The sequence below is a fragment of the Phacochoerus africanus genome, chromosome 9 (genome assembly GCF_016906955.1).
Source record: "Phacochoerus africanus isolate WHEZ1 chromosome 9, ROS_Pafr_v1, whole genome shotgun sequence".
NCBI lineage: Eukaryota > Metazoa > Chordata > Mammalia > Artiodactyla > Suidae > Phacochoerus > Phacochoerus africanus.
Genome location: NC_062552.1, coordinates 115,057,709 through 115,083,391, shown reverse-complemented (window position 1 = coordinate 115,083,391; position 25,683 = coordinate 115,057,709). Strand labels below are relative to the sequence as shown.

General features: G+C 46.7%; 1 protein-coding gene and 1 non-coding gene across 9 annotated transcripts in view; both read left to right on the top strand.

Annotated features, from left to right (window-relative positions):
* TTC7B (tetratricopeptide repeat domain 7B) overlaps positions 1 to 25,683 on the top strand; it is a 248,625-nt gene that overhangs the window by 80,814 nt on the left and 142,128 nt on the right. The gene's annotated exons all lie outside the window — the stretch shown is intronic.
* LOC125137056 (small nucleolar RNA SNORA11) lies at positions 4,959 to 5,083 on the top strand. Its single transcript, XR_007137362.1, has one exon. It is a non-coding gene; the product is annotated as a small nucleolar RNA SNORA11 (small nucleolar RNA).

The following is a 25,683-nucleotide window of genomic DNA, read 5'->3' as shown; positions in this document are numbered from 1 at the left end:
CCCACCAGAACCCCATTAAAAGCTAATGAGGAGGAGTTCCCTCTGTGGTGCAGCGGAACCTGTGGTGTCTCGACAGTGCTGGGACAGTGGATGGAGGATCCAGCATTGTCACAGTTGTGGTGTGGGTTGTGACTGTGGCTTGGATCTAATCCCTGGCCTGGGAGGCTCCATGTGCTGCGGGGCAGCCAAAAAAAGGAAAAAAAAAAATGATGAGACGTTTGCACCAGGTGATGGCTTACATGCTGGGAATTGCTTACTGACACCTGTCTCATTTTATCTTACCTGAGTTCAAGGAGATTCCTGTTGATGTAGCCAAAGTTTGGGCACTTCTCCTCCTTTCTTGTCCTCTGGCTCTTCTCCCTGGGCTCCAAAGACCAGCAGTGCCTTGAGCAGGCCGCTCTAGAGGGCCCTTCCTGGTGCTGCCGTGTTCTGAAGGCTGGGGTTGTGAAGAGTAATAGAGATTGCTTTTGGGTAGGTGGAGGCGAAGGCCAGTTTTGACACCACGAAATATGGATAAAAGGAGAGAGACCAGTGGGAGCTGTGGGACAGGCTGAGCACTCTCAGGGCTGCTGATCTATACAGTGTGTCACACAGGGCCCGTGGGCCGCACCTCGGCTCCTCGGTGGACGCCTCCCGCCAGTATCTCTGCAGAACAAGTGCCATCCCTAAGCACCAGCGGCTTCCCATCTTCTGGTGCATTTGCCCCATTGTTGTCTCACTCTGTTGTTGTGTTTCTACACTTAAAAAAAATCTGGAAGGATTAATCAACAGGATTTGACTGATTTCCAGGGATAAGAAAATGCATTATATTACAGTTCCCGTCGTGGCTCAGTGGTTAATGAATCTGACTAGGAACCATGAGGTTGTGGGTTCGATCCCTGGCTTCACTCAGTGGGTTAAGGATCCGGCATTGCTGTGAGCTGTGGTGTAGGTTGCAGACACGGCTCAGATCTGGCATTGCTGTGGCTGTGGTATAGGCTGTCGGCTACAGCTCCGAATTGACCCCTAGCCTGGGACCCTCCATATGCCATGGGTGCAGCCCTAGAAAAGACAAAAAGACCGAAAAAAAAAATGCATTATAGAAGAATTTGGCAAGGAGTTCCCTGGTAGCTCAGTGGGTTAAGGATCCAGCATTGTCACTTCTCCAGCTGGGGTTGCTGCTGTGGCACGGGTTCGATCCCTGGAGTGGGCCAACAAAAGAAGAGTTTAGCAATACAAAATCTAAATTGATAAAGCCCATCTTTTTCTCTAGAAATATACTTAAATAGATTCAGTTTTTCAGTTGCCAAGCTAGTGAACTTGGGTCTCTTAGGAAGAACCTGACCCCAGGACCCGTTCCTGGGCTCCTCCTGCCAGCTTAGGTCCCAGTGATGCTTTTCTATTTACCAAGGATTTTACTTCATCATTGCTCCTCATGGCGTTATCTCGTCCACATCCACCACCACCCTTGACGTCGGTGGTATAAATAGTATTGCCTTTTACACACGGTGACCTGGCAGCCGGGCTGCTGGCTTCAGTCCCTCTAGCACTGCCCTACTGCAGGGGAAATGCTGTGGGGGGGCTTGGGCGGACCCTCGTACTGTGGCTTTGTCCCTTGTCCAGCCTCTCTTGTGAGGGGTCACTTGACCCCAGGATCAAGCGTTCCCAAGGCATGGTTCCCAGCCTCCACGAATTGGTGTTTTCTCATCACCCTCTTCCTCATGTCTTATCTACAGCTCGTCACAAATTGTCTGTGTCTTCTCTCCTCTTCCCCGCCCCCTCCTCCCCTCCTTTCCTCTCCCTCTTTCCTTCCTCTCACCCTCTCTCTCACGCCTCCCCTTCCTCGCCTCGCTTCCCCCTTGTACCCCCTTTTCCCTGGCCCCCCATCCACCTCTTTCCTCCTTGGAGGGAAAGAACACCTGTTGTCCTCCCAGCCCCACTTGTCCTGGTCCTGGTCTGCTTGGCACACACCTGTGTCGATTTCACGTCGGTTTCCCTTGTCCCTCTGGGTGGCAGCAGCAGGCCTGTTAAGGATGAAAAAAAAAAAAAGTCTTGCTGAGGCCCTGCAGAGGGCAAAGTCGGAGGGCATTAGCCTCAGAGGTCAGGGCTGCCGCCTCCTGGCTTCTCAAATTGGCTCACCTATGGCAGGCACTCGGATGAGGGGCAGCAAGGGCATTGAAGCAGGAGGGCCTGATGGGGAACCAACGCTTCTCCTCTCAGGGTGTCTGTTTATGTGTAAAACAGGGCCAGGACCACCCACCTCGGAGAATGCATGTGGGGCAAACAGCAAGGGAGAGATTGTAATTTCCAGTGATAATGATGCCTGGCTGGCTTTCCAGCTGGAAGCGGGACCACAGGAAGGTCAGATTCCAGCTGAAGTGGAAGTTCTCAAAGTAACATCATTCATCTGACTGCAGAGCCTCATGCACCCAAGTTTTCAAGGAAGGGTGTTTATTTTCAGCTGCTGGTTTAAGTGGACTCTGCTTGAGATGCGTAACAATGAGCTTGCATAAGCCCTGATCACTGATGGCCATGTCACTGTTTCAGAGAAAGGAGGTGGGGCGGGCTGGTCCAACACAGTAGCACTGGGTGTTCTGGGCACCACAGCCAGGGGCAGAGAAATGGCCTCAGCCTGGGGCTCCCCTGAGCTTCTAAGAAATGTTACCCCCCTTGTGTCCTTGCATCCAGAATTGCCAGCGAAGCTTGAGTTTGGGCTGCCACTCAGGTACCGCCTGTTGTTTTAGGAATGTTTAAATATGTCTTACAAACCCAGAGTAGCAAAGGACATTTCAAATAGCGTTGCTTTTTGTTCACCATGTCAGGTGTACTGGGTGAGCAAAATGGATTAGAGTGTGTGTTTCACCAGGTTCAGAACTGGCTTTAATTCGGGGAAGGTGGAGATCGATTAAAGCAAGAAGAGCTTCATTGCCTGGGAGAGGCACCTGTTGGGTTGCCATCTTTCCTAGGGTGCACGGGAGACCCTGACCTGGAGAAGGTAGGCAGTCAGGCAGTATGATCAGACTCTGGGCTCCCTCGAGGAGCTTGCAGCCAGGAATAAAGTGGGATGGAAGGCTTCTGGAGTTCCGTTACTACAGTCAGTCACCATAGTAACAGAGTTGGTTTTATTTATTTACTTATTTATTTAGGGCTGCACCTGCGGCATGTGGAAGTGGTATTAGGGACCAAGAGAAGTGGGTGGATCGATGTATGGTAGAACTGGTGTTGCTTGGTGTAGGGTCCCAACTAGTGGTGTGACTGGACGATGAATTGGTTTTGAGGGTGGGGGTGGGGACTGGAAGGAGAACAGAGGAATCAGGGATGACTCCCCAGTTTCAGTCTGAGCAACTGGTTGGATGGAGTGGGGACCAGGAAAGGATCAGGTTCAGAAAAGGAGAAATCAAGGATTTGCCTTCGGGTGGGTATCGTGTGAGATGCTTGTGAGATTTCTATTCGGAAGCATCGACCAGAAGGATAGAAGAGCACAGGGAGTATTGGAGCTTGAGTTATAAATTGATTATATTTAAAGCCTTGGACTGGATGAGATCAGGGAGGGACAGTGCATAAAGAGAAAAGCAAAGACAGCCCAGGACCCAGCAGGAAACTTGCAAGAGCTGGAGTTGGGTCAAGGAGGAGGAGCCATGGAGGAGCTGCCCGAGGGAGGAGGGGCCACGAGAGTGTGTTCTCATGGAAGCCGAGAGAAGGTGAGGAGGAGGAAGTGCTCACCTGTGGTGAAGGTGCTGCGATGTGAAGAAAGGTAAAGACCTAAACACTGGATTAGACGCATGGGAGGTGTCTGTGACCTTGAAGGGGCTTTCGGTGGATGCTCAGGCCAGAAGCTAGACTGGGGAAAGGGAGGAGCAAGCGAAGTGGTGGTGCTGGATGGGAGCTATTTTCAATAAATGTCATTTCCTTTTCCAAGTAGAGATCTTGCTGGAAGGATGGATGGTGGAAAGATGGTGGAAGCCTAAGAACCAGGCTAAGGAGCAGGGACTGCATTCTCCAGGTGTGGAGAAGGCGCTGAAACACGAAGGTGGGGTATGAGGAAGGGCCAAGACCAGGTAGGCCATTTAGGCAGGAGGCTGGTACCAGCAGAGTCATGGCCACCGTTTCAGCTGGACTTGGTTTGTTTTATTTGGCTTTTGGCCACAGGCTCCACTCTGATCTCAGCAAGAACCAAGTATGTGTTTGACTGAGAGGAGGATGGGGTGACGGAGGGAGTGAGGCAGGGGGCGGGAGTCTGGGTAAGGGGGCCACTTCCTTTATTGCAACAGCTTCAGGAGGGAAGTTTATGGGCCTGTGTGAGTCCTGCAGCCTGGCCAGCCAGGACCACCTCGTGTCATTCAGGCCGTCCCGAGTCTGGAAGACTTTGGATCACCCTAGCTTACCGTGCTAAGCACTTCACATGTGATTTCGCTGCTAAGGAAAATTTCCGTAATAATTGAGCTGATGGTGGGGTATAGAGTCTGAAAGGCCTGGAGTCTGGGTGTGTTAGAGCACATTTAAAACTCACTGCCCTTCGTACATGAGGACTCTGTGATCCAGAGAAATCGCGTTCAGCGGTCACTCAATAAATATTAATCAAGAACCTCACTAGGTTGGAGTTCCCGTTGTGGCGCAGTGGTTAACGAATCCGACTAGGAACCATGAGGTGGCGGGTTCGGTCCCTGCCCTTGCTCAGTGGGTTAACGATCCGGCGTTGCCGTGAGCTGTGGTGTAGGTTGCAGACTCGTCTCGGATCCCGCCTTGCTGTGGCTCTGGCGTAGGCCGGTGGCTACAGCTCCGATTCGACCCCTAGCCTGGGAACCTCCATATGCCGCAGGAGCGGCCCAAGAAATAGCAAAAAAAAAAAACCTCACTAGGTTACTTGCTGGTGCCAAACACTGTTCTGACCGAACAAGTCAGACCCAATCACTGTCTAGATGGGGTTTCCATTTTGGTTAGTGACACAGTCAGCTAGGTCTGTAAGCTCAGAGCTGGGGGGTGGGGGGTGGGCCGAAGAAATGGCTCCTCTGTTTACAACAGAGGAATCGACAGCAGGAATCTGGGTGCATTGTGACAGGGTCACAAAACTTGTGGTCTTCCTACAAACAAATACCCAACACACGTCCCCTGCACCTCCGCGTGGCTGCTGGGCAGGACCAGGGGCACAGGGCTCAAAATTGGAAGAAAAGCTGCAGTATTTATGTATGTGTGTATGTATGTATGTCTTTTGGGGGCCGCACCCCCGGGATATGGAGGTTCCCAGGCTAGGGGTGGAATCGGAGCTCTAGCCATTCAGCCTATACCACAGCCACAGCAATGCCAGATCTAAGCCACACCTGTGCCACAGATCATGACAACACAGGATCCTTAACCGACTGAGCAAAGCCAGGGATTGAACCTGCGTCCTTTTGGATGCTAGTCAGGTTTGTATCTGCTGACCCACGATGGGGACTCCAAAGCTGCAGTATTTAGCGGGAGAGTTTTTAGGCCACTTGAGCCCATCTGTTCTATGCATGGGTGGCCATGAGAGGTCCTATAGATATAAAGGCTTTCAACCTCTCTTTTCAAAGAAAAAAAAAAGAAAAGATTCCAACCATATGCCATTCTGGAAAAGGCAAAACTTATGGAGACAATAAAAAGATCAATGGTTGCCAGGAGTCTGGTGGGGAGAAGGGAAATGGATACAGTACAGCAAGTTTTTAGAGCAGTGAAAATCCTTTGTATGACATTATAGTGATGGATACATGTCGTTATACTTTGGTCCAAACCTGTAGAACGTGCAGCACTATTGGCTGCATCAGGGTGAACCCTGAGGTGAACGGTGGACTTTGGTGATTAGGCTGTGTCAACATAGTTCATCCTTCATTTAACAAAAAGTACCCTCTGGTGAGTGATGTTGGTAATGGCTCTGCAGGCGTGGAGAGATGGTGGTGGGACATTTCTGGACCTTCTTGTCCGTTTTACTGTAAACCTAAAACTGCAACAGGAATAAAAAAGTCTTTTAAAAAAAGATTTAAACAAGGCCATGTAGCTAGTTGGTGGCAGAGCTGGCCCTGTACCTTCTTCTAACACCCAGCCCAGTTTTCTCACCCCTGGGACCGACTGACCACGCCCAGTTAGGGCTCTCTTCTTGAAAATGGAGCACAGAGCAGCAGAGCTCCAAAGAAGACATTACACTTGGGAAATAAGGGCTTTTCGGGGAGTTCCCGTTGTAGTGCAGTGGAAACGAATCCAACTAGGATTCATGAGGATGCGGGTTCCATCCCTAGCCTCCCTCGGTGGGTTGAGGATCTGGCGTTGCCATGAGCTATGGTGTAGGTCGCAGATACGGCTCAGATCTGGTGCTGCTGTGGCTGTGGTGTAGGCTGGCACCTGTAGCTCCGATTCAACACCTACCCTGGGAACCTCCATATGCCAAAAAAGAAAAAAGACTTTTAAAGCCAGTCTTGATGTAATTATTTATGTAATAAAAAGCGTGAGCCAGATCTTCTTTGTTTCGTTTGAATGTAGACTAGGTCTGGCTCATCCTTGAATGCCATCAAAATTTCAGTATGACCACAAAGGCATCTTTGTCAATTTTACTTATGAAACTCCAGGACCACTTTCAGTGATGAATTATGGGACAGGCGTTTGCTTTCAGTGAACTCGGTAAGTGCCAGGCCTTAATGAGTGTTAGGGGCCCATCTGAAAGCGTAGCAGCATTTAGCAAGGCAGCTGCATCCTTGGCTGCTGACAGTTGGTCAGGACAGAGTTGGTCTGTCCTTGGCTTCAGCAGGAGAACAAAGAGAACCGGTAGATCATTTTAAGCTTCTAAAGTGCAAAGGGAGTGGGGAGGGGGCTAGTGAGCTCATTGGCATTGCACAAAGACCCCTCCCCATGTGGTTTCTCCCACCTATAGGCTGCCTCCTTCAGCCACCATCCAGAATTGGAATTCCCTGAGAGATGAATTGGTACAGGAGACGCTTCCAGTTCTTTGTTTTAGTTTTGTGTAGGGTAGTGAGTTTCTGTCTTCATGAAGCAGAGGGAGTTTGTTTATTTTTCCGCTTATTTATTCATCCATCAAACGATGATGTGCTGGGAGCCAAGGTCGAGACAGCAAATGATCCTTGTGGGTTTTCTAATCCAGCAAGAAAATAAATAATTACAAGTAGGCTTAAGCCTTAGGAAAAGAGAAGATACTTTTTTTTTTTAAACTTGGCCTTTCACTTTGCAAGTTTTCTTCCAAAGAGATGGTTATATAATAAAGTGTCTAAAAATCAAAATTAATTTTCATTTTTTGGATATTTCCCAGTCACTCTTGATATGACTGGAGGCCAAGCCCCTGGAATTTACGGCTGCCGATGGCAGTATTTGCAGGCTGACCCCTGGGCTGTGCTTGGGGCGGGAGTAGCATCAACACAGCAGGGTCGTGTGGTTCCCCAGTATGAACCCCCGTTCGGTTCCAGGTGATGTAATATGACAGTCGCTTGTTCTGCCGGCCTTTATCCAGCTCCTGCTCCTGCCAGACGTTCTCCAGGTGCTGGGGGTAGAACGGGGAGTCGCGAGACATGCTTCTTGCTCTCAGAGAGAATCCAGGTTCTCAAGTTCCTGGATGTATACGTGCTGGAGATAGCGCTCAGGAGGTAGGGTACCCGTTTCTGTGAGTCCATTTGAAAATGAAGGACTCAGTGGGTAGAAGCGGTTTCCTGAGCATGGGCCTGAGCAGAGCCTGAAGATGAGTCAGTGCCTAGCAGCTGACCCCCCACAGGCACCATGGGGTTTTGTTCAGACCTGAAGGGATCCTAAACGGGCATCAGTCACATCTTGTCCAATAAACCCATCCTTCTTCTCTGCTTTATTTTTTTCAGCATTTAACTGGCTTAATCACATACCCCATGAACAGTGCCGACCAGGGATCTTCTCAGGTTCAGAGAGGCATTCCGAACCACAAGACGTCACTGGCCGCACTTGGCTCCCATCTATCGAGAGAGACCTAGATCAGAACCAGAAGTTGCCAGCAGGGCCGTGTCCGGGGTTTCTCTCTTGGCGGTCCAGCCGGCCACCCTCCCCCATGGAGTGACCAAGCCGGAGAATGCGCTTCCCATCCCGTAGGGGTGGGAATCTGTCCTGGCTTGACATGCCCCCAAGGGATTTGCTCAGTTGTGTGTCATCACGTTCAAGGAAGCCCAAAGCCATGGTGTCCCCATTAGATATTTATGGGTCCTTTCAGTCCAGATGCAAGTTATCAATCAGGGGTCATTTTCTACATAAGCAATGTTGCCTCGGAACATAATTGACATTTTATCTTTATTAGGTTTCCAGGGAAACAGAACTGAAAAGTTAACCTAAGGCCAAACTCTCAAGCGGAAGAAGAACAGAATGTGTTAACCCTTTGCCCACACTGTATTTCTTCTCCTTATCTTATTTGTTTGTTGTCTGTTTCCCATCCCTAGAATCTAAGTTCCAGGAATTTTTATCTGCTTTGTTTGGGGAGGGGTCTATCCCTTGAGTATATCTGGTCCACAGATGTACATGGATGAATGGGTGAGTGAATGAACGTCTCATGTTCATCCGAGATGGCTGTGGCTCACAGAGGCCCAACAGTTGTGTGTTTTCTTTAAAATGAGTTAATGCCGCATATGTTTATCGAGAGCCAAGCATGCTGAGCACAGTGCTAGGTTCCCAGAAATAAGAATAAACAAGACAGGGAGTTCCCTTCATGGCTCAGCAGTTAACGAACCCAACTAGGATCCATGAGGATGAAGGTTCGATCCCTGGCCTTGCGCAGTGGGTTAAGGATCCGGCATTGCCATGAGCTGTGGTGCATGTTGCAGACGAGGCTCAGATCCTGTGTTGCTGTGCCTGTGGTGTTGGACGGCAGCTGTAGCTTCTAATCAACCCCTAGCCTGGGAACTTCCATATGCCGTGGGGGCAGCCCTGAAAAGCAGAAAGATTGTAAAAAGGAAAAAAAAAAAATTGAACGAGACAGCCTGGATGGGCTTCACTCCTGTTACTGCTTCTTGGTGGGAAAAAGGGAGCTGAGCTCGGACCATCCAGGTCTTGCTGCTGCTAATGTCCTGTGGAAAGTGGGTGGAGGGGGCCAGGGATCAAATAGTTGCCTTGGCCTCATAAGAAAGAATATGTTTTCTGGAAGGGTCATAGGGACTGCTGCTGCCGACTCCCTTATCTCTGAGATTAGGGGCTATTTCCAGCAATGATGGCTTTATTAGGAGACGCACCTCGAGCAGGCCGGACAGATCCTTTCACTTCTGAGATGCTCCTCAGTGGAAATTTGGTGCTTGTAGCCTCCTGACTTAAGCCTGGCGTGTCCACATCTGGATGGGATTCCAGAATTCCCACAGCAGCAAAGAGGATTATCCTCTTCCATGGTTTAGTGTTGAGACACTTTGCTCCCAGAACCACATTTTTTAAAAAGTATGTAGTGGCTTTTTGAGTCGAAACCTCCAGGGGTGAAGTTGGACGCAGAAGCCAGCAAGCCTGTGGCAGTGCAGCCTTGCAGGCAGCTCCTCGAGGGCGGCCCATTGAAACGACACATGCATGTTGGAAAGAGGAATGCACATCCTGTCTGGTCAAGGAGGAAGCCTGGGTTCACCCTCTCTGAGCCTGTCAGACTGTGGGGAGCTTTCTCAGTCATTTATTGGCGTCTGTGCCACAGAGTGGGTCCAGATGTGTCTGCCCGGGAAGCGGGGTGGGGTGGGGACAGGCAGCATTCCTGTTCTGGCTCTTGGCCAGAGCCAAGCTCTTCTTCTACTTGCGTTTCCCCTTCCCTGGCTTTGGTGTCAAATGCATTAGTATTTCATGTGAGGGCAGGGTGGGCGGTGGAGGCCACAGCTCTTTTCAAGGGATATTTCCTATCTATTTCTTTTTAAATCCTCGTTTTTTTTTGTTTTTTTTTTGTTTTTTTTGGTTTTTTTTGCAGAGGTATTTTTAGTCAGCTGCGAGAGAGAGCTGCAGAGAGATTGAGCTAAAGCCCAGAAAATGACTGAGATATCTTTGGAGAATTTATAACTTTTCTTAGGGAAAACTAGAATCTTCTATTGAAGATGAGAAAGGCCATAAATTGTCTTAACTGCCTTTATATTTGTCTAGCAGCGTCTGCCATAGATTTGGACCTAGCAGCGTCTGCCATAGATTTGGACACTGATAAGGAACTCTAGAATAAAAGTGTGTGTTCTCATAGCCAAATCTTGTATTTGATTATGAGATTTTTTTTTTTAAATACACAATTTTTTTTCCTTCAGTTGACCTCTGGTTTTTCCACCTTGCTCTCTATTTTAGTTTGGATTTTTGCTTTTTATTCACACACGACTTTGGTGGTAGCACAGATGCACTACCTTTCTTCTGCTGGCTCCTCCTTCTGTACCTTCTCTTTGCTGGCAGGTGCCTGGTTGATGGGTATGGGAGTTGGTTCTTCTTTGACTCTCCCTGGCAAATTAGCATCACAAGCAGCAATCTCTCCATGTTGGAAACAAGCAGTTAAAATACCAGGAAGACTCTGATGCTGTGTTTCTTCTGAAGAATACTTAGAAAAACTCATTAGCCAGACTTGGTAAAACTGAATTACAGATTTTTTTAAAAAGATGCAATTATATCACTTTCAAGTACGTTTTGAGCTAGGTTTTTTTTTTTTTTTTTTAATCTATTGCCTACTCAATTCCATGTGTGTGTATTGAGAGTCTGCTGGGCGCTAGCCACCAAGATAAGCTCTGGGATATAAGATGAATAAAAAAATGTTCTCTGAGCTCACGAGGAAGACAAGGATGTCAACAAATAATTATAACACCTGGTGAATAATGAAGAGATGGGCTGGGGGAGAAGGAGAGGGAGGGGAGGATGGAGGAAGAAACACCTGCTTGCCTAAGTTCATCAAGTTTTTTACAACTAACATTAGAACTTGGTCTTTGAGGGAGAGGTAAGGCTTCCCCATCATAGGGAAGGCTGGGGACAGGGCTGGTGGTCAAGGTTGAATGCTAGAGCCACCAGGCCGGTTGTACTTTGTGTGGCTCTTGGGAGGCAGCATGGTCTGGTGGTTAAAGAGCACTGACTCGGGATTCAGCTGCCTGGGTTGGAATCCTCCCTTTTACATTGTCAAGCGCTATGACCTTGGCAAGTTACTCAGCCTCTCTGCGTTTCGCTTTTCCTTGTCTGTAAACTGGGGATAATAATAGTACCTGCTTCTTAGGCAGATTAAGTGGGTCAGTAATTATAGTGTGTTTGGACAGTGTCTGGCCCATAGTAAGTTTGATAAATAAATTAATAAAACCCTGCAGAGTGAAGGGTTTGTCTGTTCCCTAGAAGAATAGGTAAGAATTAGCAGCTGGGAAATCTGGGACGATGATAACAACAGGGACAGCGTGGTTTGGGAGTCTTCTCATATCTCGACATTAAAAAACGCGCAGTAGCCAGATAGCAAAACTAAAACCCATGAACAATATTTACAGCAAAACTAGATGGCAAGGCGTACTCACGAGCTCCAAGTACAAGCTCACAGGGACAGACAACCAACAGCTAGAGACAAGCATCTTATTTACATTTGTGTGGGAGAGCACAGGAAGAAGCAGTGAGGTATCTGAGGACCTGAGAACAGGAGACCTGCAAAGAGCCAACAAGACTTTGCAGGAAAGCTTGTTCGGCCAATTTGGAATTAGCAGCTGAAAATGAGAGAGCTTTTCCGAGTAAGGTCGGAGGGGCTGGAGCAGACTGGCCCCTCTGAAGACATGAAACCAACCCACCAGGGCTCTTGGCTGGGACTGCCCCCCCCCCCCCCCCCCCCCCCCAGTGAGGAGAATGCTGAGAGTGGAGTGAAAATTGACCAAGTGGTGTGAGATCAAAGGACTATACCATAAGTAGCCAGGAATGATCCTAAAGCAAGATGCTATTTTTTTTTTTTAGCTGCTTTATTCAGGTATAATTTATATATCAAAAATTCACCTCTTGTAAATATACAGTTCAGTTGTTTTGAGTAAATTTATGCAGGCATTGCAGTCATTGGCACAATTCAGCTTTAGGGCAATTCCATCACCCTAAAAAGTTCTTCATAGCTATATGCAGTCAGTCCCCATTCCTACCCTGAGCCCCAGGCAACCGCTTGTCTATCTCTATAGATTTGTCTTTTCTAGAAATTTCACATAAATGGGATCATGGAATATGTAGTCCTTTGTGTCTTTTTTCTTTCTCTAGAATAACGTTTTTGCGGTTCGCCCACCTTGTAGACTAAGTCAGGAAGTCACTCCTTTTTACTGCTAAAGAGTTATTCCACTGCTTATCTGTTCACCAGTTAATGGTCATTTGGATCATTTCTACTTTGGGGCTATTATGAGAAATGCTACTGTGAACATTCATGTACACATTTTTCTGTAGATATATGTTTTCATTCCCCTTAGATTCAGAGGCATGGAATTGATGGGTTGTAAGTATATGTTTAGCTTTTAAGAAACTGTCACACTCTTCCTGAGTGTCTGTAGCATTTTACATTCCTACCAGCAGTGTGTGAGGGTTCCAGCTTCTTTCCATTCTCGTCAAGACTTTGTATTGTCAGTTTTAAAATGAAAGCTAGTCCAGTGGGTTTGCCGTCGTATCTCATCGTGATCTTAATTTGCATGTCCCTAACGATTAATGATGTTTGCTCAGCAGTTTTGCATATGCCTATTAGCTATTCTTCTATCTTCTTTGGTGAAGCATCTATTCAACTATTTTACCCTCTTTTCAATGGGATTGTCTTCTTATTATCAAGTTGTAAAGAGTTCCTTATATTCTGGATATAGATCCTTTATCAGATATATAATTTGCAAATATTTTCTGCCAGTCTATGACTGGTATTCATTGTTTAAATTATGTCACTTAAAGAGGAAAAGTTAATTTTGATGAAGTCCAAATTAACCAATTTTTCTTTTCACAGATCATCCTCTGGGTGTCATATCTAAGAAATTTTGGCCCAATCTAAGACCACAAAGATTTTTCTCCTTTGTTTTATTCCAGAAGTTTTGTAGTTTTAGCTTTTACATGTAGGTCTCTAATCTGTTTTGAGTTAATATTTATGTATGGTGTGAGGTAAGGGTCTAGGTTAAATTTTTTTTTTTTTTTTGCATCTAGATATCCAGTTGTCTAAGCAACACTTAGACACTTTTCTCATTAAATTGCCCTGACACTTCATTAAAAAATTAATTAATTGAGCATAATATAAAGCTTTGTTTCTGGAGTCCCTATTTCATATTTATATGTCTATCCTTAGACCAATAGTACACTGTCTTGAATATGTAGCTTTACTGCATATTTTGAAATTAGCTAGTGCAAGTTCTCTAACTTTGTTCTTTTTCAAAATTATTTTGGCTATTCTCAGTCTTTGATATCTCCATATACATTTTAGAATCAGCTTGTAATTTTTACCAAAAAAAAGCTTGTTGGGTTTTTGTAGGGTTTTTTGTTCTTTTGGTCTTTTTAGGGACACACCCATGGCATATGGAAGTTCCCAGGTTAGGGGTCAAATTGGATCTCTAGCTGCTGGCTTACACCACAGCCACAGCAATGCCAGATCTGAGCTGCATCTGCAACCTACACCACAGCTCACGACAATGCGGATCCTTAACCCACTGAGCGAGGCCAGGGATGGAACCTGCCTCCTCATGAATACTACTCAGATTCGTTTCCACTGAGCCACGATGAGAACTCCCCTGCCAGGTTTTTGATAAAGATGGCAGTGAATCTCCAATTTAGGGAGAATTAACATATTAACAATAATGAATCTGCCAATCCATTGTCTCATCTTTTATCCGGATCTTCTTTAATTTCTCTCAGAACTCTTTTGTAGTGTTTATTGCACAGGCTTTGCATTTTTTGTTAAATTTGTTCCTAAGTATTTTGTTTATTTTTATGCTATTGTGAATGGAATTAATGAATAAATTCTTAATTTCATTTTCAGATTATTCTTTGCTTTCATATATATGCTACTGATTTTTGTATATGGATGTTGTATCTTGCAACCTTGCTAAACTTTTATTAACTAGTTCTTATAATTTTTAATAAATTGTTTAGGATTTTTACATATGGGGTCATGTCATCTGTGAATAAAAACAGGTTTATTTCCTCCTTTCCAAACTGTATGTCTTTTATTTCTACTTACTGCCTTCTTGCATTGCCCAGAACCTTCAATACAATGTTGAATAGAAGTGGTGAGAGCAGAACTTTATCAAACTCCTGCCTGGTCTTAGGGAGAAAGCCTCAGTCTTTTACCATTAAGTAAGATGTTAGCTGAAGTTTTCTCAGATGCCTCTTTGTCTCTTGTAATATTTCTTCACTTAAAGTCTGTCTTATCTGATATTAATATAGCCATTCCAGCCGTCTTTTGGTTACTGTTTACATAATATATCTTTTTCAACCTTTTACTCTCAACCTATTTGTGTCTTTGAATTAAAGTACCTCTCTTGTATAGCGCTCATAGATAGCGGATAGTTGGATCTTGCTTTTTTATCTAATACAAAAAATTTGCCTGTTGATGGCATGTTTAATTCATTCCCGTGTAACTACTGATATGATTAGATTTAGTCTGCCATTTTGCTCTTTGTTTTCTGTCTTTCATGTCTTTCTTGATTCTTTCTTCCTCCCTATTACCTTCTTTTGTGTTAAACAAATACCTTTTAGTATTACATTTTAATTCCTCTGTTGACTTTTTGCCTATATTTTTTGAAAATGTTTATGGTGTTTCTCTATGAATTACAAAATACATCTTAAATTATAAATCTATTTCAGTAAAATACGCAACTTGGCTTTAATATAGCTTCATTTCCTCTCTTCTTTTGCTATTAATGTCTCTATGTGTTATAAACACAACAGGCAGTATAATAATTATTCCCTCATACAACCCTATTTTTATAGAAATTAACATGAGAAAGCTTTAAAATATGTTTAGACAATATTTTATATTTACCCACATATTTGCATTTCTAGTCCTCTTAGTAATTAATTCCTATGGTTTCAAATTACCCTCTGTTGTCATATCCTTGTAGTCTGAAGAACTTCAAAATATTGTATTGGGCATGTCTGCTTACTATGAATTCTCCCACTTTTTGTTTATCTGGGAATGTCTTTATTTTGCCATCATTTTTGAGTGACAGGTTTACTTTATGTAGAATTCTTGGTGATAATTTTTTTTTCCTTCATCACTTTGAGTGTATCTTCCACTACGCCTGATGAGAATTCACTGTTAATCTCATTGCTGTTCCCCTCTATGTGATTGTTTTTTGGTTGTTACTTTCAGGATTTTTTTCTTTGTTTTCTAGCAGTTTTATCATTACGTGTCTCTGTTTTTCTTCAGCCCTTACTCCCCCCCCCCATTCTTTGGATTTGGAATATGTTTTTTATTCATTTATCTTTAAGTTCAATGATTTTTCTGCCATCTCAAAGCTGCTGTTGAGCCCACTTAGGGAATTTTTCATTTTAGTTATAATTTTAACTCTAAAAAAACCCCATTTGGTTAATTTTTATAGTTCCTGTTTCTCTATCGATATTCCCAATTTGTTGACTCATTCTCATATTATTTTCTTTTAATGTGTAAACATTGTTTCTGTTAATTATTTGATCATACTTATAATAGTTTCTTTGAAGTCTTTGTCTTCTAAATCCAATGCATGGGCTCATTCGGAATGATTTTATATTGACTATTTCTTTTGAGCATGGGTCTTGCTGTCCTATTTCTTTGCATGTCTTATAACAGACATATGTAACATAAAATAAAACAGATGAAAAGTTATAGCATGTTCTAATTGTCTTATCCCCCATGCCCTTGAGAACTAGGATTCTTAGTAAGGGAAAAAGGCAAAATAGATTTATGATAGAAGAAATTAGGGGAGAACTCAATAGCCCTGAATTTGAATGACTGAGTTGGAACTATCAGTATGATATCATTAGGTATCTGTATGTGTCTATATGTGTCTTTGTAGGTGCATGTGTGTGGGAGAGATCAAGGGGGAGAAAGTGAGAGAGAGAAGGCCTTGGAGGAAGTCCTGGCTCCATGACTGACCCGGTAGCGGTGAACATCCCTAATGCCTAGATTGTGATCATTTTCCAGTAAAAGAAACCTTGTTCAGGTCTAGGGTGGGAAATACATAAGATGAGCCTGTAAAATCTGTACATCAGATAGCAAGAGCATTATCAAAGATTTCTGGGGCCATGCTTCTCAGTGTATAATTTAGCCATATATGGGACAATTTGAATTTCAAGAAGGATAAAAATTGCAATAGTCTCATCAAATATGTTTAAATTCATGAGTTCTAATTCAGTATCTAACAAAGCAGACAGAAAGAAAGAATCAAACGTTTTTCTTACCTTCACTATATGAACTGGAAAACCAAATATTAGATGAGAGGAAACACCTCCCTTATTATAAAAGTATTCCAGCTAGTAAATGAAAATGCAGTGAGAGAATTAGAACATCACATTTTGTAATTCCCAGTGAACTAATAACAAGGGCTGCTAACATCATAAAAGAGCGACAGCCAGACCCCCTGTTCCTCCTGATGGAAGAACACACCACCAGCAAAGTCTTACGAAGGGATTGAATCTGAATCAGTCAAGCTTTGACATCTAGCTGCCAAATGCAAGAAATACAAGAAAAGGAGGGATATCTCAAACTGCATGACTGTTTTCCAGCCAGTGGGAAACTCTATGGGTCAAACAGTTCAGAGTCTTTAACCATTCAGATAAATTGGAAGGAAAAGAAAGAGATAAAAAGAGAACCTGTAGATGAAAAGAGATTTTTAAAAATCATCAAGTGAAAGAAAAAAAATCGAGGGGGTTCTCTTGTGGTACAGCGGATTAAGGATCTGGCATTGTCACAGCAGTGGGAGGTTGCTGCACTGCTGTGGCGCAGGTTTGATCCCTGGGCCGGGAAATTCCATAAGCTAAGGGTGTGGCCAAAAAAAAAGAAAAAAGAAAGAAAGAGAAGAAAAAAATTGGGCAATACTAAACTGTAGTGCAGAGATGTATGCTTAGCTGATTAAGCCATGAAATTGGATAAAGCAATGGCTATGAAAGTTAAGGTAACTGTTACTTTGAATGGAGGGAAGGGCCTGTTAATTGGGCTGGGGTGGGTTGCAACAGTCTTCAAAAAAAAAAACCTGGGTGATAGTTACCAGGATTTTTTGCCTTTTAATAATTCCCTAAATGATATATTTGTTTTCTATGGCTTTCCATATCAATTTTTTATATGATAGAAAGTTAGGAGGAGTTCCTATTGTGGCTCCATGGTAATGAACCCAAGTAGTATCCATGAAGACACAGGTTTAGTTCCTGGCCCCCCTGGGTGGGTTAAGGATCTGGTGTTGCTGTGGCTGTGGTGTAGACTGGCACCTGTAGCTCTGATTTGACCCGCTAGCCTGGGAACCTCCATATGCCACCAGTGTTGCTCTAAAAAGACCAAAAAAAAAAATTTTTTTTTTTAAAGTAGGGGGGTGGGGGTCAATGAAAGATGGGATAGAAGGATATGGAGCAGGGACAGGGGAGGGGTCCCCGCCCTGGGAATCTAGAGGCCAGGATCCCAGCCCTGCTCCGCCTCTCACTCAGCGCTGGTGGGCAGGCCTCTCACGTTCCCTCTCTGTCAGTTGAAGGCAGTGAAGTCCTGCCTGCTCACGAGGTTGGTGGGAGAACCCTCCAGAACAATGGGCTGGGGGTGGCACATGACCAGCTCCTGTCACCTCAGAAGAAGGTGATGATGACAACAGGGGCTGAGCAGTCAGTCACTCACCCCATGGGATCCTCACAGCATCCCTGTGAGTAGCAGGTGTGCAGCCGCCCTTGCTCTGGAGGACCCCAGCTCTGTCCTGACGCAGCCGAAAGTCTTAGGGGGCTTTCTTGATGAGAGAGGGGACTCATTTGTAATTATCTTGTCAGTGGCCTATTGGTAAATGTTTGCTCTTCTAGATGGCTTAGAGGGGCTTGAAAATAGCTTATTCTGCTCAGCAAATTAAGCATTCTGCCCTCAGATAACATTTTCCCTGCTCATGCGCTTAGCAAAGCTTTTTTTTCCCCTATAGATGGTGCAAAGGCACACTTGAGCTCTCCATCTGAGCCACTGGTTGTGAATTCTGACTGGGAAGGGCCACATAAATGAGGCATTCTGTGACGAAAGCATCTAATTTAGAAGCTTGTACAAGAAGCTGGTGGACAGGCCCGTTGCCACATTCTCATCATTTTGTCAATGTCAGTCTCTTTGACACGATCTGGTTCAGAGTCCGTATCTGCTGTGAAGGTTTGCAGAAATGCCCCCCCGTCCCTTTGTCATCAGCCCCCACGGGCAGGGGCCGTGAGTCACAGCTCTTCTTCAGAGCCACGTGTGTCCCAGGAGGCTCCGTCAGGCCCTCGGTGTCCCCCGCCTTCCCTGCTTCTGTCCTGCCCCTGGCGCGCTTTTGTGTTCCTGTCAGGGGAGTTAGTCACACTTTCCACACGTCTGCAGGCTTCTGCCCGACAGGCTCACCAGCGTGTCTGGGTGCTGGAGGCAGACTGGGCCTGGGTTCAAACACCAGCGCTTCTGTTCGTGGGCTGTGTGATGATCACGGGCACGTTATATAATTTCTCTGAGCCTTTGTTTCTTCGTGGGAAAAAAACTACCAAAGGTGCTAACTAATCACTTGTCAGCTGAGAAAAAAATTGGACCACAGTATATAATAGAAGCCAGTTCTGATGCCGCACTCCTTTCTGGTAAACCAGCGGTACACACACACACACACACACACACACACACACGCACACACACAAAAGCTGCTTGTGGCTTCTCCCTGGTAACTTCTTTGTGTGGATTGGAAGAGCAGCGGGTGGGTGGTGGGACCAGATGCGGGCGGATCGGGAGGATGGTGTGGTTTCCAGCACTGAGCCAGGAGCCTTGCGGGTGTCCCCTTCATCAGGCCTCGGAGGAGGCATCAGCCCCACTTTGCAGAGGTGAAGCCTGAGGCCCAGGCCCTCCCCGTTCCCGCTGCGGCCTTGCGCCCTACCGGCTCCTTCGCCTTGTTTCCCGACGGCTCGCGTTCCAGGCTCCCTGCCTGTCCTTCTTCTCGGGATCACGCTCAACCTCTGCCCGCTTCTTCTTTTCTGTCCCCAACTTGCTAGGCTTTCCCGGGCCCCAGCGAGGTATCTGGCCCGACTCACAGGAACGTGGGAGACTCCCAGACGGCTCCATGCTGCCTCAAACCAGACCCTACAGCTTTAGTGCCCCAGGAAGAATGGCAGAGGCCTTGAGCTGCCCCTTCTCTGCCCAGGCTGTCTGGCCTGCTTCTGACTGGGTCCCTCGGACAGGCCTGGCCTGGGGGCCGCCCCCACTCAGCCTCTCCTCACCTGCCTCTGCTGCCTGCTTGGACATGAAAGGAGTATCTTTTTTTCTTCTTCTTCAAAATTAAATGACTCCAAAGAAGTTAGATTCCAGGAGGGTTTCTGCAATGGCAGAGTTTTGAGGATCATAGTAATAATAATGGCAAACATTTAAAAAGCACGTATTCTGTGTATTAACTCATTTCATTCCCACAACCAGTCGGGAGGTCAGGACGTTTGCTATCACCATTTTATTTTATTATTTTAATTTAATTTAATTTTATTTTATTTTATTTATTTGTCTTTTTAGGGCCGCACCTGCGGCATATGGAGGTTCCCAGGCTAGGGGATCGAATCGGAGCTGTTGCTGCCAGCAACATAGTCACCGCAACACCAGATCTGAGCTACATCTTTGACCTACGCCATAGCTCACGGCAACGCTGGATCTTTAACCCACTGAGTGAGGCCAGGGAGCAAACCTGCAACCTCCTGGTTCCTAGACGGTTTCGTTTCTGCTGTGCCATGATGAGAACTCCTGCTATCACTGTTTTATGCATGAGGAAACTGAGGCACAGCGCTGGCCCAAGGTCAACAACTAGTTAACGGTGAAGCTTGGGTCTGCACCCAGTCTGGCTCCAGAGTCCATGTTCCATTTTGTTTAAGTTTGAGAGCAGAGACGCGTGCCTGGATTTCCAGGTGGATGCTTTGAAGAGCAAACCTTAGATGTTAGATGAGCTCTGACTTGTTTGCTAAAAGGGTTGGGAGAATGAGGAGTCCGGTTCTGTGTTAGGTACCGTGAGGCTTCTCGGGTCAAGTTGAGCATCCTGTGATACGGGTCCAGCAGCAAGTGCGTTCACGGGCCAGCCCGCCGTCGCATCCCCGAGATCCTCTCCTTGCGCGCAGTGGACACTCAGTATATATTTCTCAAAGAAGATTGATGTCCTTTGATTTATTTCCAAATGCTGAAAGGAGGAGGGACAGGGGATGGGCATGCCTTTCCACATCCCACGTTTCCCCAGATGCCTCAGGGTCGGGGTGAGGGGAGCGTGTGCTGTTTTTCTGTGAGCCCCTGTGGCAGTTTGTCCGTCTGCATGCAGCCCAGCCACGAGCATGCTGTGCGGGAGGGACCAGCCTGGCTCCCTGAGGCACCCTGTGTCTTGTCACCTTGTGTCCCTGATGCCCAGGACACAGCGCCTGCACACCATGCCACGCTGCCGGGCCAGGGGACCTGAACGCCTGGTTTACTTTGCCTTTGTCACCAGGAAGCCATCGTTGCTGAGATAGTCAAAAAATGTGGTTAAGCCTAGCTCACCACGCATTAGGTTTGAAATGAGACTTCCGGAAGCTTGGCCTGCTTCTTCACATCCCGGCCTGCCTGGTTGTCACTGTATCTAGGCTGCAGCTGGCTCGCTCCAGTGATCAGAGAGAGTCCTTTGCTAATGAGGCCAAGGTTGTGGGTTTGATCCCTGGCCCCTGACTGCAGCAGGCCATCTGTCTTCACAAATGCGTGTCACTGGATCCCAGCAAAGAGAGCAGAGAGGGCGAAGCTGGAGTCCGTTTTGGGAAAAACAGCTCCCTGACAGCTCGCCCGACGTGGTCTCCTGGACTGTGAAATATGTCTTCTTCCTCTCCCACTTTCCAGGTCTGGGATCTGGCTTTGATTCCAGACTTTTTCCACGTAGATGATACTAAGGGTTGTATAAATGAAAGAGAAGCAATCCCCCAGCCTGAGGACGAAGAGAAATTGGCCTGTTGGAGGTCCTGTCATGGTGCAGTGGAAACGAATCTGACAAGGAACCATGAGGTTTCGGGTTCGATCCCTGGCCTCACTCAGTGGGTTAAGGATCTGGCATTGCCGTGAGCTATGGTGTAGGTTGCAGATGTGGCTCAGATCCCCATTGCTGTGGCTGTGGTGCAGGCTGGCAGCTACAGCTCCAATTTGACCCCTAGCCTGGGAACCTCAATATGCAGTGCATGGGCCCTAAAAAAAGGCAAAAACAGAAAAAAAAAAAAAGAAAAGAAAAAGAAAAAGAAATTGGCCTGTAGACACATGGTACATACATTTCTGCTTTTCTAGGGCTCTAAGTGCTGACAGTGTCCAACTACTGATTGTCCAGGTGGGTCTCCTGGCGTAAGAAATATCGGCTTCACTCGTCCCTTTTGTCATCAAGAAACCTCTTTTCAGCCCGGAGATGGGAAAGGGCTTTCAGAATGTAAGATTGCCCTCACCTTTTTCTATCTGTCGAGGGTACACAGCTTACTAAGGGTCTCTGGGTACCTGGCTGGCTCTGTGAGGTCATCGGGACAAGAAGGGATGGATTGAGAGGGCCTGTGCTCTCCAGGTGCCCACAGACATAAATGCCAATGAAAGTCTGCTCGCTGAATGCTGTCTCTACTCAAAATACGCGCGCACTTGGCAGCATCAGGAGGCGGTGCCGTGTCTTCCTGGGGAAGCTCAGAGAATGTTCTCAGGGGCGGCTTTGACCTGAGTCTTGAAGGAGGACTTAGGACTGTTCAGATAGAGAGGCAGGTGGAAAGGCACCTGGGCAGCAAATCTTCCCTGAAATGTCTGAAAGGTTTTGGTTTTCTTTGTTTTTGTTTTTTTTTAAGTCTTGAAATCTTCATTATTCACACAACTTTCTAGAACGTGTCAGGCTGGGCACACCGAGTACATAGCCTCCTACAAGTGTGTCATTGCTCCCCTTGGCACCCCTGCTACAAACACAACTGAGGACGTGTGGGATGTATTAGTTAAGAGCACGAAGCCTGCCCACCGTGTGCAGCAAGAAAGAAGGGGGCAAGAAACAGGCAGCAAAAGTGTCCCCTGGGGGGGTCTTGGCTCCTTCAGCTCATGGTAGTTCTGAATTTCATTCATTCAGCCATATGTATTGAGCACCTTCTGGATGCAGCTCTGTTTGAGGGGCTTGGGATATGTCAGTGAGCAAAACAGAGATCTTGGTCCTCAAGGCGCTTCCATTCTTATGGGGGGTGTGAAGCCATCCACCCTTCCTGCTCTTGTCCCTTATTCGCCAGTGTGTCCTCAAGGACAAGCCTGGATCTCGGTGCGCAGCAGTGCTTGATCAGAGATTACTGAAATAACCTACTGCTTAAGAGTTTCAAGGATTCCCATCATGGCTCAGTGGTTAACGAACCCAACTAGTAACCATGAGGACGAGGGTTCAATCCCCGACCTCGCTCAGTGGGTTAGGGATCCGGCATTGCTGTGAGCTGTGGTGTAGGCTCGGATCTGGCATTGCTGTGGCTGTGGTGTAGGCTGGCAGCTGTAGCTCCGATCGGACTCCTAGCCTGGGAACCTCCATATGCCGAGGGTTTGGCCCTAAAAAGACAAAAAAAAAAAAAAGTTACAGAGGTGCCAGTTGGTAAGAAAAAGAAATGTTGAAAAAGCCAAAAGATTTCTTAACTCCAGGAGATCTACTGTGTTGGCTTGTTCTGTAATTCATCTTTAGTTATAACGTCCTCAACCACAGATAAGGGAAATAGTGAAAAAATACTGAATATACGCCAGCAGGGGTATCTTTTCTTTGTTTCTTAGGAATCGGGTATCCAGTATGAAAAGTATTTTATTCACATCAGAACTTGGAATTTGCATGACGGTGACAGTTGATACTGATTTAAGTGCATTGATGGCCTGGGCCAGACTTTGAGGTTAGAAGATAATTTGGAAGGACAAGTTAAGGGGGGAGAACTGTATTTCCCACTCTGTCCCCCCCACAAAGGAATGTAAAAATATAAATATATTGAGTTTGCTGTGGAGGCAGCTGCCCATCGCAAGGCAAATTGGTTCTCCAGGCTCCGAGTCTCTCCCAGCCTTGGTTTTCCATCTCAATTTTAATTTCGGAGCTCTGGCTTCCTTCCCGTATCCATTTCCCCCTTGGTTTGCTAGTGTGGAGACACCAGTGACAGCATTAAAAAGCTGAGAATGTGGTTCAAAGGCACAGAACAGAATAAGCAGGCACTACTGTAGGTTTGTACGTAAAAATGTACGTTTCAGAAACCAGCCCTCGAAAATGCGGCTTTCAGGGCCCAAGAGTCAAATGCTGGCCAGCCAGTGCCCCTTGGGTGTCCTTAGGAAGTCATGCTTCTGCACTGACCTAAGGGCCAGCAGACAAGGCACTGAAGGAGGAGGCTCAGGAGGAGGATGAAGAAATCAGATTGAAAAGGGAGGAGAGAAAACAACATGGAAGTGGGTCAAGAGAAGCAGGACCGCGGGTGGGCTTTCCTGCCCAGGACGGAGCAGGAGGTTGCTCAGGTTTGCAGCAGAGCAAGGCTGAGGGATGCGGGCCTCCGCTCTCCCTGCTGGAGCGGGGACAGATAGTGGCAGGTCTTGCCTGCCCATCAGGCTGAACAGCCGGCTGGTGCTCAGGGGACTTGCAGGCCCTGTCTCCCCTGGGTAACAGCTGAGCTGTTGGGAACCGGTCTACGTGGAGGAACCTGCACCCAACTTGGGAAGCTTGCTGGAGCGAGGTGCAGGAGGTGCAGGAGTTCCGACAGCTTGCCAGTGCCGGCAAGAACCTTCCTTTTGAGAATAGTTTGCCATAGTGAATTCTGAAATGGAGTCAATGACCTCATGTCAAGGGGCTGCGGAAACCCTCCAAACGGGGGAAATTCCTTGGCTCTCTCCTCTTCAGTTTGGAGTGGCGTTTTAAAGCAACAGATCATTTTGGGCCTGGGTCTCAGCATGGCAAGAATAAACTCATAGTTGAGAGACATGAAAGCAATCATGTGGCTTTTGTTTATTTCCCTCAAATCGGGGTGTTTCGTAGCATTTAGAATGTAATGCTTGCAAGTTCTTTTCTTTTTTTGTTCCATTCTATCGTGATTCTCCATCTAGCTTAAGGAAAAAAAATTTTTTCTGCTGTCATGGCAACAGTGGAAGTGACGACTTGAATAAAATTATGTGACTGAAAAAAAAAAAGCATGGGTGGTATAGGAGTTGCTGAGAATTGTATGCTTTTGCATTTAGGACACTTTTTCCCTCTTCTGATATTTAAAATGTGCTGTCTCTCCCCTCCAGTGCCTTCTCCCTCCGGTTGTCACATTGCTCTGGGGCTGGACAGGCCACCTCGGCTTGGTCCTGACAGTGGCACACTTATTTGACTAGTGCAGCCCGAGGCCTTCCGAGCCACCTTTGTTTACAAGCAGGATTCTTCCCAGCTTCCAGAAGAATTTGATTCTGAATCCTAAGCTCTTCCCAGAAACAAACTGGAAACCGTTTGAGAAAAACTTGCCTTTGCCTCAAAGGCAGCGTGCGGTGCCTTGGGAGTGCGCCCTGGGTCCCTCCTGGTTTGGCCTCTCCTGGGTGGCATCCCCTCAGGCACAGGGACTTCCTCCAGCCGCCACCAGAGGGCCTCAGTCCTGCGCGGGAGAAACCGCCTTGGCCTTAGAGGGGAGTGGACCCTCCCCATCAGTTCTCAGTTAGGGCCTCTGAGGCCTCATCTGCAGACCCCAGGCTGCTTCACTTGGGCCAGCTGATTTTCCTTTCCAATTTTGAACCGGTTCCTAGGAGTGTCTCAGTAGCTGGGACCACCTGTATGCATCAGATTTGGATTGGATATACATTTTCATTTGCATATTAATGACGTAAACCCTAGACCTGAGCGCCCATGTTTTGTTTCCTTGAGTTGCGTGTCCGTTTGAGAGCTCACATCTCTTTTGTCAGGAAGGTGGTGGGTATGGTTGGAAGCGCCCAGCTTGCCCTCTCACTGGCCGTGTGAACCTGGGCAGGCCGTTTCTCTCCGGGGTTGCAGTGGACTAGGTTGTGTTGGATCATTATAGCTAGAAAATTCGGTGCATCTGTAACTGGATGTGTTTCTCATTCCACAAGGAAGGCACGGGAGACCTTCCGCATGGCCCCTTGCTCTCTGGTAGCCTTCCCTGAGTTATAACATTGGGATTTGAAACTACCCCCTCCAGGCCTAATTTCCACCCTGTTCAAACAACCCTTTAAACCGGTCTCCAACGACATGGTCCCAGTCCTGCCCTTACTGCATACGGTTGAAAATGCCATGCTTTTAGTACTTAGTAGGAGCTTAAGCTGCGATCCTGGAGTGACATTAGCCCAGTCCATCCTCCCCCTCCCTTTTCCAGCCGTAGCTCTTTCCTTCGCCTCATGTTCCCTAAGAGAACTGAGCTTCAGTCCAAAGCCAGTGAACACGGATGCCGTAAAAACAAATGCAGGGGAGAGCAGCAGAGATCGCGCGTCCCAGAGCCTGTTACCTAATTTTGATTCATGTCCCCTTTGGTGCTGCCCGGAGTCCTGAGCCCAAGCTTCTCTTTTTATGCCACCATAAAGCTTCTGATCTGATATCATCTGCTATGTGTGGGTGAGAGGAATATGGGCGTATTTCTGTAGCTCTGCCAGCAAAGCGTTCCCTTCAAGTTCTGGGGCTGTTCTTGTGAATGAGAGTC